Genomic DNA, 8,725 nt, shown 5'->3' with positions numbered 1-8,725 from the left:
ATCCAACAAACCCAAGTCAAAACCTAGACAGACACCACGTGGGGAGACACATGAATGTGTGTCCGTGGTGCCCATTCCAGACACCCGCCAAAACCTACCCAGGTATGAAACTGGCACTGAACCAGTCTGCCCCCCGACCCCCCCATTTCACACCCTCTGCCCCTCCCCCACCTGACCCCCCCATTTCACACCCTTTGGCCCTTCCCCAGCTGATTTTCCAGACCCCCGCCTGACCGCCCCATTTCACACCCTCTGCCCCTCCCCCACCCCCGACTCCGGGAGTCTCGATCTGCCCCACGCGCGCAGCTGCCCCCGGGGTCTCTTTGCCATTCAGTGAGCAGGCCGGGACCCCCACGCGCACCGCGACTCCCTCCACCCGGCACTGGGCCCATGTCACTTCCGGTCCGAAGTGCGCCAAGATCGGGGCGCGACCGCTCGCTCGAGCCCAGCCTGGCCCTGCCCTGCGGACACAGAGCTCACACCCAGGAAGCGGATTCGGCGGCAGCCGCCTGGGTTGGGACTGCGCGGGCACGCGGACAACGCCCGGCGCATGCTCAGTGGCACCCGCTGAAGTCGCTGCGCCCTCACGCTGCCCTGACTGGGCCAGAAACTCCCCTGGAGGGGGTCGCTGCCCAAATAGTGGAGACCCCCCCCCCCAGGGTCACTGCAGCAGCTGGGGGGCAGGACACCGGACACTGCCCCAGGGGGCTTCCCAAGCTCATACCCCACGTGTGGGGCTGAGGGACACACCCAGGGCACTGGCCCATGTGGGTACAATGGTCCTTCTCCTCTGGAGGGGGCAGGGCCCCCGCAGTCACTGCACCAATGCAGGGAGGCGACACACCAGGCAGCAGATCAGGTTCTGGGCCCAGCAGGGCAGCACTGCCCAGCCTTCCTGCTCCCTGCGGCTGCCCCGCTGCGGGTAGAGAAGCCCAGCAGGGCAGGGCGGGTCCCTGGCGTATGGCGCTCAAGGTTGCCCCTAACCAGGGCAGCCATAGAAAGGCCTCCTGCTCAGACGATGCCCAGTCTGGGGGCCCGGGGGGGATGATTTATTGCCCTCCTCACCCCTGGCAGTTAATGTTCAGCCTCAGCTGTGCCCCACCACATGCTTTTGCCCCTGCCTTTTCTATCCAGATACCTTAATGGGCCCCATCACCATCATACCTGGGAGCAACCATCTCCTGCCCTGGCTTGTCAGCTCTGAAACCCTCTAGGTCCCTCTCACAATGTACCATCCTTTTTCTTGTTCATCCCAAGTCATGGAGCCAGTACCTGGAGCATGTGTGGGGAGAGTTGGCAATGATACGCGTTCAGCTCCAGCTAGTGCAGCCCTTTTTATAGTAACTTACAATAACACCCCTAAGTAATTGTCATCTGGCTTTGACCAAACTGTTGCCGGCACTCAGTGCCCAAGCTGGCAGTGGTTGAGTTCGTTGCCTGGTGTGCACCGCACCAAAAGGACACACCAGGATGGAGAAGCAAACAGAACTTTATTTGAGATCTCAAATAGGCATCAGGAGCCACACAGGGCTCAAATCAAAACCGTGCGAAACAAAGAACTCACATACCTTTTATACTTTAACCAAAACAGTAACTTGTTACAATGTTTATGACATGAACATTACCCGCCCAGAACCAAGTCTGCCTAGCTACTAACCGGTTCTTACTAGTTTCTTTCTTCTAGAAGGAGTAGCCCCTTTCACAAGAGCAACTCGGGGTCAAACATGGAGAGTTGGTACACTATGGCTCAGAGCAAGAGGACTTCATCAGCTCTCATGGCCTTCCATCCTTTTGAGTTACCTGGATTATGCCAAGTGCGTCCCCAACAACCATATCTACATTTTGTCTATTTTAATTAAAATAACTTCAATAAAAATGTTAAATAGCCAATGAGAGTGTAGAAGGTAACTTGTGTAAGTATGATTTTAAACATTAAGAAGGAAGGCACTGTACAGCTGCGGTCAGGCTTAGGTTCTGAGGGATTACAAGTGTCGGTTACAAGGTTCATAAGATACATACATAACACAATCGCCATAGACCCAGATTGGGGTGCGGGCATTTTTAAAACCACAGTGGGTAAGTGATCTCAGGTACACCACCCATAGAATGTATCCAGAGTCCAAGTCATTGATTATACCTGGGGTCAGCAACCTTTCAGCAGTGGTGTGCCGAGTCTTCATTTTAATTTAAGGTTTCGAGTGCTGGTAATACTTTTTCATGTTTTTTAAAAGGTCTCTATAAGTCTCTCTTTTACAATACAACAATAGTTTAGTTAAATAATATAAACAAGGTTTTCAAAATGTTTAAGAAGCTTAATTTTAAATTAAATTAAAATGTTGATCTTACGCCGCTGGCCCGCTCAACCCACTTCTAGTCTGGGGTTCTTTTCACCTAGGCCAGCAATGGGCTGAGCGAGGCCTGTGGTCGGGACCCCGGCTGGCAATAGTCAGGCAGCCAGAATCCCAGACTAGCAGCTGTCTGGGTGGGGCCACTGGCGAGGACCCTAGACCCGCAGCAGGCTGAGCAGCTCAGCCCACTGCCGCTCAGGGGTTCCATCTGCGGGCTCCTGCCAGCTGACATCCCTGCTGCCAGACCCACTCAGCTCGCTGCCAGTCTGGAGTCCTGGTCCTCCCCACAGACAGCGGGAAGCTACCTTCTCCCTGGTTCTGGCCCATTCTCTTCCTCTCTGCACTGAGCTGAGAGTGGGAATGCACTGAGCACAGGATGAGGGTGAAGGGTCTGGCCAGAAGATAAAATGAGGGAGGGGGCTAAGGATTGGGGCAGGAGGTTTGGGTGTGGGGCACTTACCTGGGCAGCTTCCATTTGGTGTGAGGTGTACAGGTGGGAATGTGTGTAGGGGTGTGTGCAGGAGCTCCCATTTGGTGCTGAGGGTGGGGGGGTGAATGGGGATGTGGGGGGGTGCCAGAGTCAGGGCTGGGGTCATGGGTGGGGGTGAAGCAGTCAGGCAGAAGGCTGGGTGTGTATGAGGGGGCTCAGGGAGGGGCCTGGGTGCGTGCAGAGCACAGGCCTGGTGTGTGTGCAGGACTCTGGGCAGAGGGCTGGGTGGAAAAACACATGGGAAAAACAGAGAAACTGAGATTGATTTTGGCTTAATTGGCTGAAAATTGCCTGTTGGCTAGTGTTTGGCTGCTGGCTTCTTGCTTGTTTACCTTGCCGCTTGCTTCTTCTTTTTAATACACAGAGCAGTTCCTGCGTGGAGCTACAGTGACACCATGTGGCCACGAAGGGTAATGCCCAGACCATATCTCACGGAGTAACAGAGACACCATGTGGCCATGGAGGATAATGCACAGAATATTTCTCTCAGAGGAACAGTGACACCATGTGGCCACGCAGAGTAATGCACAGAACAGTTCCTGCATGCAGCTACAGTGACACCGTGTGGCCACGCAGGGTAATGCTCAGAACAGTTCCTGCATGGAGCAACAGTGACATCGTGTGGCCACGAAGGGTAATGCACAGAGCAGTTCCTGCATGCAGCTACAGTGACGCCATGTGGCCATGAAAGGTAATGCACAGAGCATTTCTCACGGAGGACTAGTGACACCGTGTGGCCATGAAGGGTAATGCACAGACCATATCTCAGAGCAACAGAGAGACCGTGTGGCCACGGAGGGTAATGCACAGAGCATATCTCAGAGCAACAGAGAGACCGTGTGGCCACGGAGGGTAATGCACAGAGCATTTCTTTCAGAGAACCATTGACACCATGTGGCCACGTAGGGTAATTTACAGAACAGTTCCTATACGGAGCAACAGTGACGCCATGTGGCCACGCAGGGTAATGCACAGAGCATTTCTCACGGAGGAATAGTGATACCATGTGGCCATGAAAGGTAATGCACAGAGCATTTCTCACGGAGGAATAGTGATACCATGTGGCCATGAAAGGTAATGCACAGAGCATTTCCTTCATGGAGCTACAGTGACACCGTCTGCCCACGCAGGGTAATGGTGTCACTGTTCCTCTGACAGAAATGCTCTGTGCAATACCCTGCGTGGCCACACGGTGTCACTGTTGCTCCATGCAGAAACTGCTCTGTGCAATACCCTGCGTGGCCACACGGTGCCGCTGTTGCTCCATGCAGAAACTGCTCTGTGCATTATCCTGCGTGGCCACACGGTGCCACTGTAGCTCCATGCAGGAACTGCTCTGTGCATTACCCTACATGGCCACACGTCTCACTAGTTATTTCCATCATGGAGCCACAGAGACACTAGGTCAGGGGTCAGCAACCTCCAGCAGCCACGTGCCAAAGACGTCACGGGAGCCAATTTTCAATGGCACACGGCTGCCTGCCGGGTCTCCAGGGTGCCATTAAAAATCCTGCCAGCGCGGCAAGCCGCAGGGTCCGCACTCCCAGGCTAGAGCACCGGGCCTAGCGCAGCAAGCCCCCAGCCCCTCCCCCGGATCCCTGCCTCCCACACAGAGCTCTGGGTCCAGGGCTGCGTGCTCCTGTGGGGCAGCGTTTGGCTCTGCAGGGAGGGAAAGACGCTCCCCACTCATCCAGAGCCCTGCCCCCGTGCATGCAGCACGCTGAGGGGCAGGGTTGTGCACTCCCATGGGGCAGCATAGGCTGGCTCTGCTTGGCGGCTCATGGTAAGGGGATCTGGGGCTGGGGGGCTTTGGTAAGGGGTGGGGGCAGTCAGGGAACAGGGAGCAGGGTTGGTTGGTTAGGGGATGGGATCCTGGGGGGTGGCTAGGGGTGCGGGGGTCTCTGGAGGCAGCAGACAGGGAACAGGGGGATGGATGGGGCATGGGAATTCTGGGGTCTGTCAGGAGTGGGGGTGGATAGGGGTCAGGGGACAGTTAGGGTGGGGTCTCTGGAGGAGGTGGTCGGGGACAAGGAGCTGGGGGTTGGATGAGTCAGGAGGGGTTGTCAGGAGGCGGGGTGTGGAGGGGTTGCAGCAGGCAGGAGCAGGGGAGGTGTACGGGTCAGGAGTGCTGGGGGTCGGGTCGGGGTGGGGAGTGGTTGGATGGGGGTGGGAGTCCGGGGTCTGTCTCAGGGTGTGGATAAGGGTTGGGGCAGTCAGGGGACAGGTAGGGGTAGGCTCCTAGGGGGCAGTCAGGGGACAAGAACAGGAGGCTTAGATAGGGGATAGGGTTCTGGGAGCAGTTAGGGGCAGGGGTCCCAGGAGGGGGTAGTCAGGGGACAAGGAGCAGAGGGGGTTGGAGGTTCTGAGGGGGGCAGTCACCCAGGCCCTCTGCCCTGAGCCCTGACACCCCCCCCCCACACACACACACACACACACACCCACGCCCCTGCCCTGAGCCCTGTACCTCCCTCATACACACCCAGCCCTCTGTTGACTCCTTCCCCGACCCCAGCCCTGACTGTGGCACCCCCACACATACCCAGCCCCCCCGCACAGACACCGGCCCGCCCCTCACATGGCCCCAGTCCGCTGCCCTGAATCTTGCACATCCCCACCCCGAGCACCAAACGGGAGCTCCTGCACCCCCACTCACATTCCCACCTGCACCCCTCACACCAAATGGGAGCTGCCCAGGTAAGTGCCCCCACACCCAGACCTCCTGCCCCAACCCTGAGCCCCCTCCCTCATTCTAGCTCCTGGGCCAGACCCTTCAGCCCCAGCCCTGTGCTCCGTCCACTCCCACCCTCAGCTCAGTGCAGAGAGAGCAAGAGAATGGGCCAGAACCAGGGAGAAGGTAGCTACCCTGTCTGTGGGCAGGGCCCCGCACAGCCTACTGGCGGCCTAGTGGAACAGAACCCCACACCAGCAGCGGGTTGAGCAGGCCAGCGGTGTAAGATCAACATTTTAATTTAATTTTAAATTAAGCTACTTAAACATTTTGAAAACCTTGTTTATTTTACAATACAACACTAGTTTCTATGTCTATACGTTATATAACTAAAGAGACCTTCTGAAAAACATTAAGGTTTCGCGTGCCAGTAATAAATTTTAGAGTGAATAAATGAAGACTCAGCACACCACTTGTGAAAGGTTGCCATCCCCGATATAGACAATAACGCTATCTCACTCCAGTGTCTTCCTATTTTGCTTTTTTGATCTTTGAATCACAGCTATAGCAATAGACAAGACCTGGGCTAACATTTACCCTTCTATCTCTAACAATGCAGGCTGCATTTTAAACCTCTAATTCCTTTACAGATCTTCCTAACCAGTCTTTAAAGTTTGGCCATGGGTCAAGGTCAGTTTGTGAGTTAATTAACTCTTGCTGGCCTCATCACCTTACAATGAGATATTACATTACACGCAGATCACCACAAGGTCTCTGTGGCTTTGAGCTCCTTAGGACCTAGCCTTTAGAATGCTCTTTGCCACTGACCAATCCCTGTGAGAAGGGTGCAGGTCTCCCCTTTCTAGCTCCTCTTGGGCTGCTGGCACTTGCTGGGCAATGAGACTACGCTCTCCTGAGGGAACGGAGGTCTCTCCTTTACAGCGCTTTTCTCTCTGCCCCATTCGAACGCCCCTGGCTTAAGGACCACCCTGTAAGGAAGGTTTGGGTCTCCTTTGCCAAGCAAATTAAACCACAGGTCACTTTGACATGCCCGGCAAAATGACTGCCCTGTAACGAGGCTGTAACGTCTTATCCTCATGCGCTTAAACTAGGGGAGCCTTTTTGTGCCTGTGGCTGAGCAACACCCCACCCCTTGAGAAGGCTTGAGCTTCTGTTTCTCTTAGTGACAGGAAATTCCCCCACAATTATTTCTACTGGACTTTGAGATTTGAAGTGAAATCTTACTTGCGACCTATCCAGGTCAGATGCAACATAGTGTGGCGAAGGGGCAGCTGTAAGGGGATGGTGGAAGCCATGGGAAAATTCGCCCCTTTTCTCAAAAAAGCCAAGAAATGGCCCAACCATGCAAATGTCACACCATCTAGAAATGAACAGGTGAGGTGGGGGGCTCCTTTCAGACCCTCACTTCCACCTCATCCTTCCGCAAGTCCTTTTGCCCTGCCCAATTTACACCGCTCAACCAACCACAACTTTGACCCTTTGTTTTCTTGTGCACAAGAAAGACACCGTCGCACTGATGAGTGTTCAACTGTAGAGATTCGGACAGCTCCCTCAGCTGTGTCCAAATTCCAGGCCTTGTCTCTCTTTGGAGATAGACAGAGGAGATTCCTAGGGCTACGTCCGAAGGGAATGATGTGGCGGTCCTTTCTGAAATGTGTTGATGTTCAGGTGTTGTAATCACATGCGGTGGTATTCGGAGCCAGCACTTGGGTGCACCTAACCCTACTAACAGGACTGCGTCACAAGGAAGAGGGGTCTTTTCTGGTAAAAAAAAAGACTACCTTCTCCCTGGTTTCTGGTTAGGGAGCACAAAGTTATTTTCTTGGTGAGGTAGGAAGGTAAGTCCGGAAGGGTGTCGCTGAGAGATGGAGGATTGATCGGAAAGGAGACACTCAGCAGGATCCCTCCCTTACCTGTTCATTTCCAGATCTTTTCACATTGGGGACTTCCCGCCCCACCCACACCGAGTAAAAAAGAAGGAGGAGTATTTTACTAAAGAAAGGGTGACCGTCCTGTAATCAGGGTTCAGGCCCCTTTTCTCCTCTCTGCATTGGCCCTCTTAATGGCACCCAACATAGTCACTCTGCAGAGCAGATTCTGGGCCCTCCCCAGCCACAGAGCCCCGTACCCAAGGAGGAAGCACACGGCCTGTGAAGAAAACTACAGCAAGTACAGATGAGGAACAGCCAGTTATGCAGAAACCCGAGGACTATTCATGTCTCCTTAGAAGGATGTCCAGGCTTCTCAGATCCACTTCTGCATATTCTCCTCCGGCGAGGGCTCCTGGACAATTCCTCTGCAAACTAATAAAGCCAAGCAAGGACCATCATTACACAGAGCTCTATGAATGTCCTCATCCCTGCCTCCCTCTCCCATTCCATCTACAGCCGCCGGACTCAATGAACAGAGACTGAGTCAACATCCACAGACACTGCCTCACTCTGGCACCCACTATCCTGCATGATTTTCATCCCCTCCTACTTGTTCATAGCTCCCGAGACCAAGCCTGTGGGGATGCACACCTAGCACTCCTGCCCCTGTTCTATGAAGGGAGACGGCACAAGGAGAGGCAAGGACAGAGACAGAGACAGAGAGAGAGAGAGAGAGAGAGTGTTGGCCAACACACTAGAGAAGAGAGAGAGAGAAACACAGGAGAAAGGCATGTAACTCACCATCTGGAGTCATCCTCCTGGATCCAACCTTCTCCTGCGGAGGACACACTGCTTGTGAACAGAGCAATGACAAGCCCCTGAAAATGGGGACCTTGTCTCCCCAGCTAGTCAGGAAACTCTTCTGACAAACCAGCCCCAGCTAACAGGGTGTCTGTACCTGGAGTCAGATTGGCTGATAACAGAACCCTCAGCAAAACAGACACTTATCTCACTGACAGTGGCATCTGCTTGGCTCCCAAATGAACGGCTCTTGCCTGGCATGAACAATGCTCACAGGCTCGCTGCTCTCACTCACTTTCCATTGCATGAGGGCAGTAGACTCTGACATGTGACTTATTTTTCCTTGGTACTAAACCCAGCAGAGGAGAGAAAAACAAACAAATTAGCATCTCCATCTGCAATGTCACGTAGTCTCTTCATCTCCCATATCCCACGGCTCCGCCATCAAACCATCTTCTATTACTACTATACATCTGCAACTAGAAGGGATCCATTGTAACTGCACCCAAAATAGTCACTTTGCTCA

The sequence above is a fragment of the Mauremys reevesii genome, linkage group 19 (assembly GCF_016161935.1).
Source record: "Mauremys reevesii isolate NIE-2019 linkage group 19, ASM1616193v1, whole genome shotgun sequence".
Taxonomy (NCBI): Eukaryota; Metazoa; Chordata; order Testudines; family Geoemydidae; genus Mauremys; species Mauremys reevesii.
The sequence above is the reverse complement of the archived record's forward strand: the minus strand, read 5'-3'. Positions refer to the sequence as shown.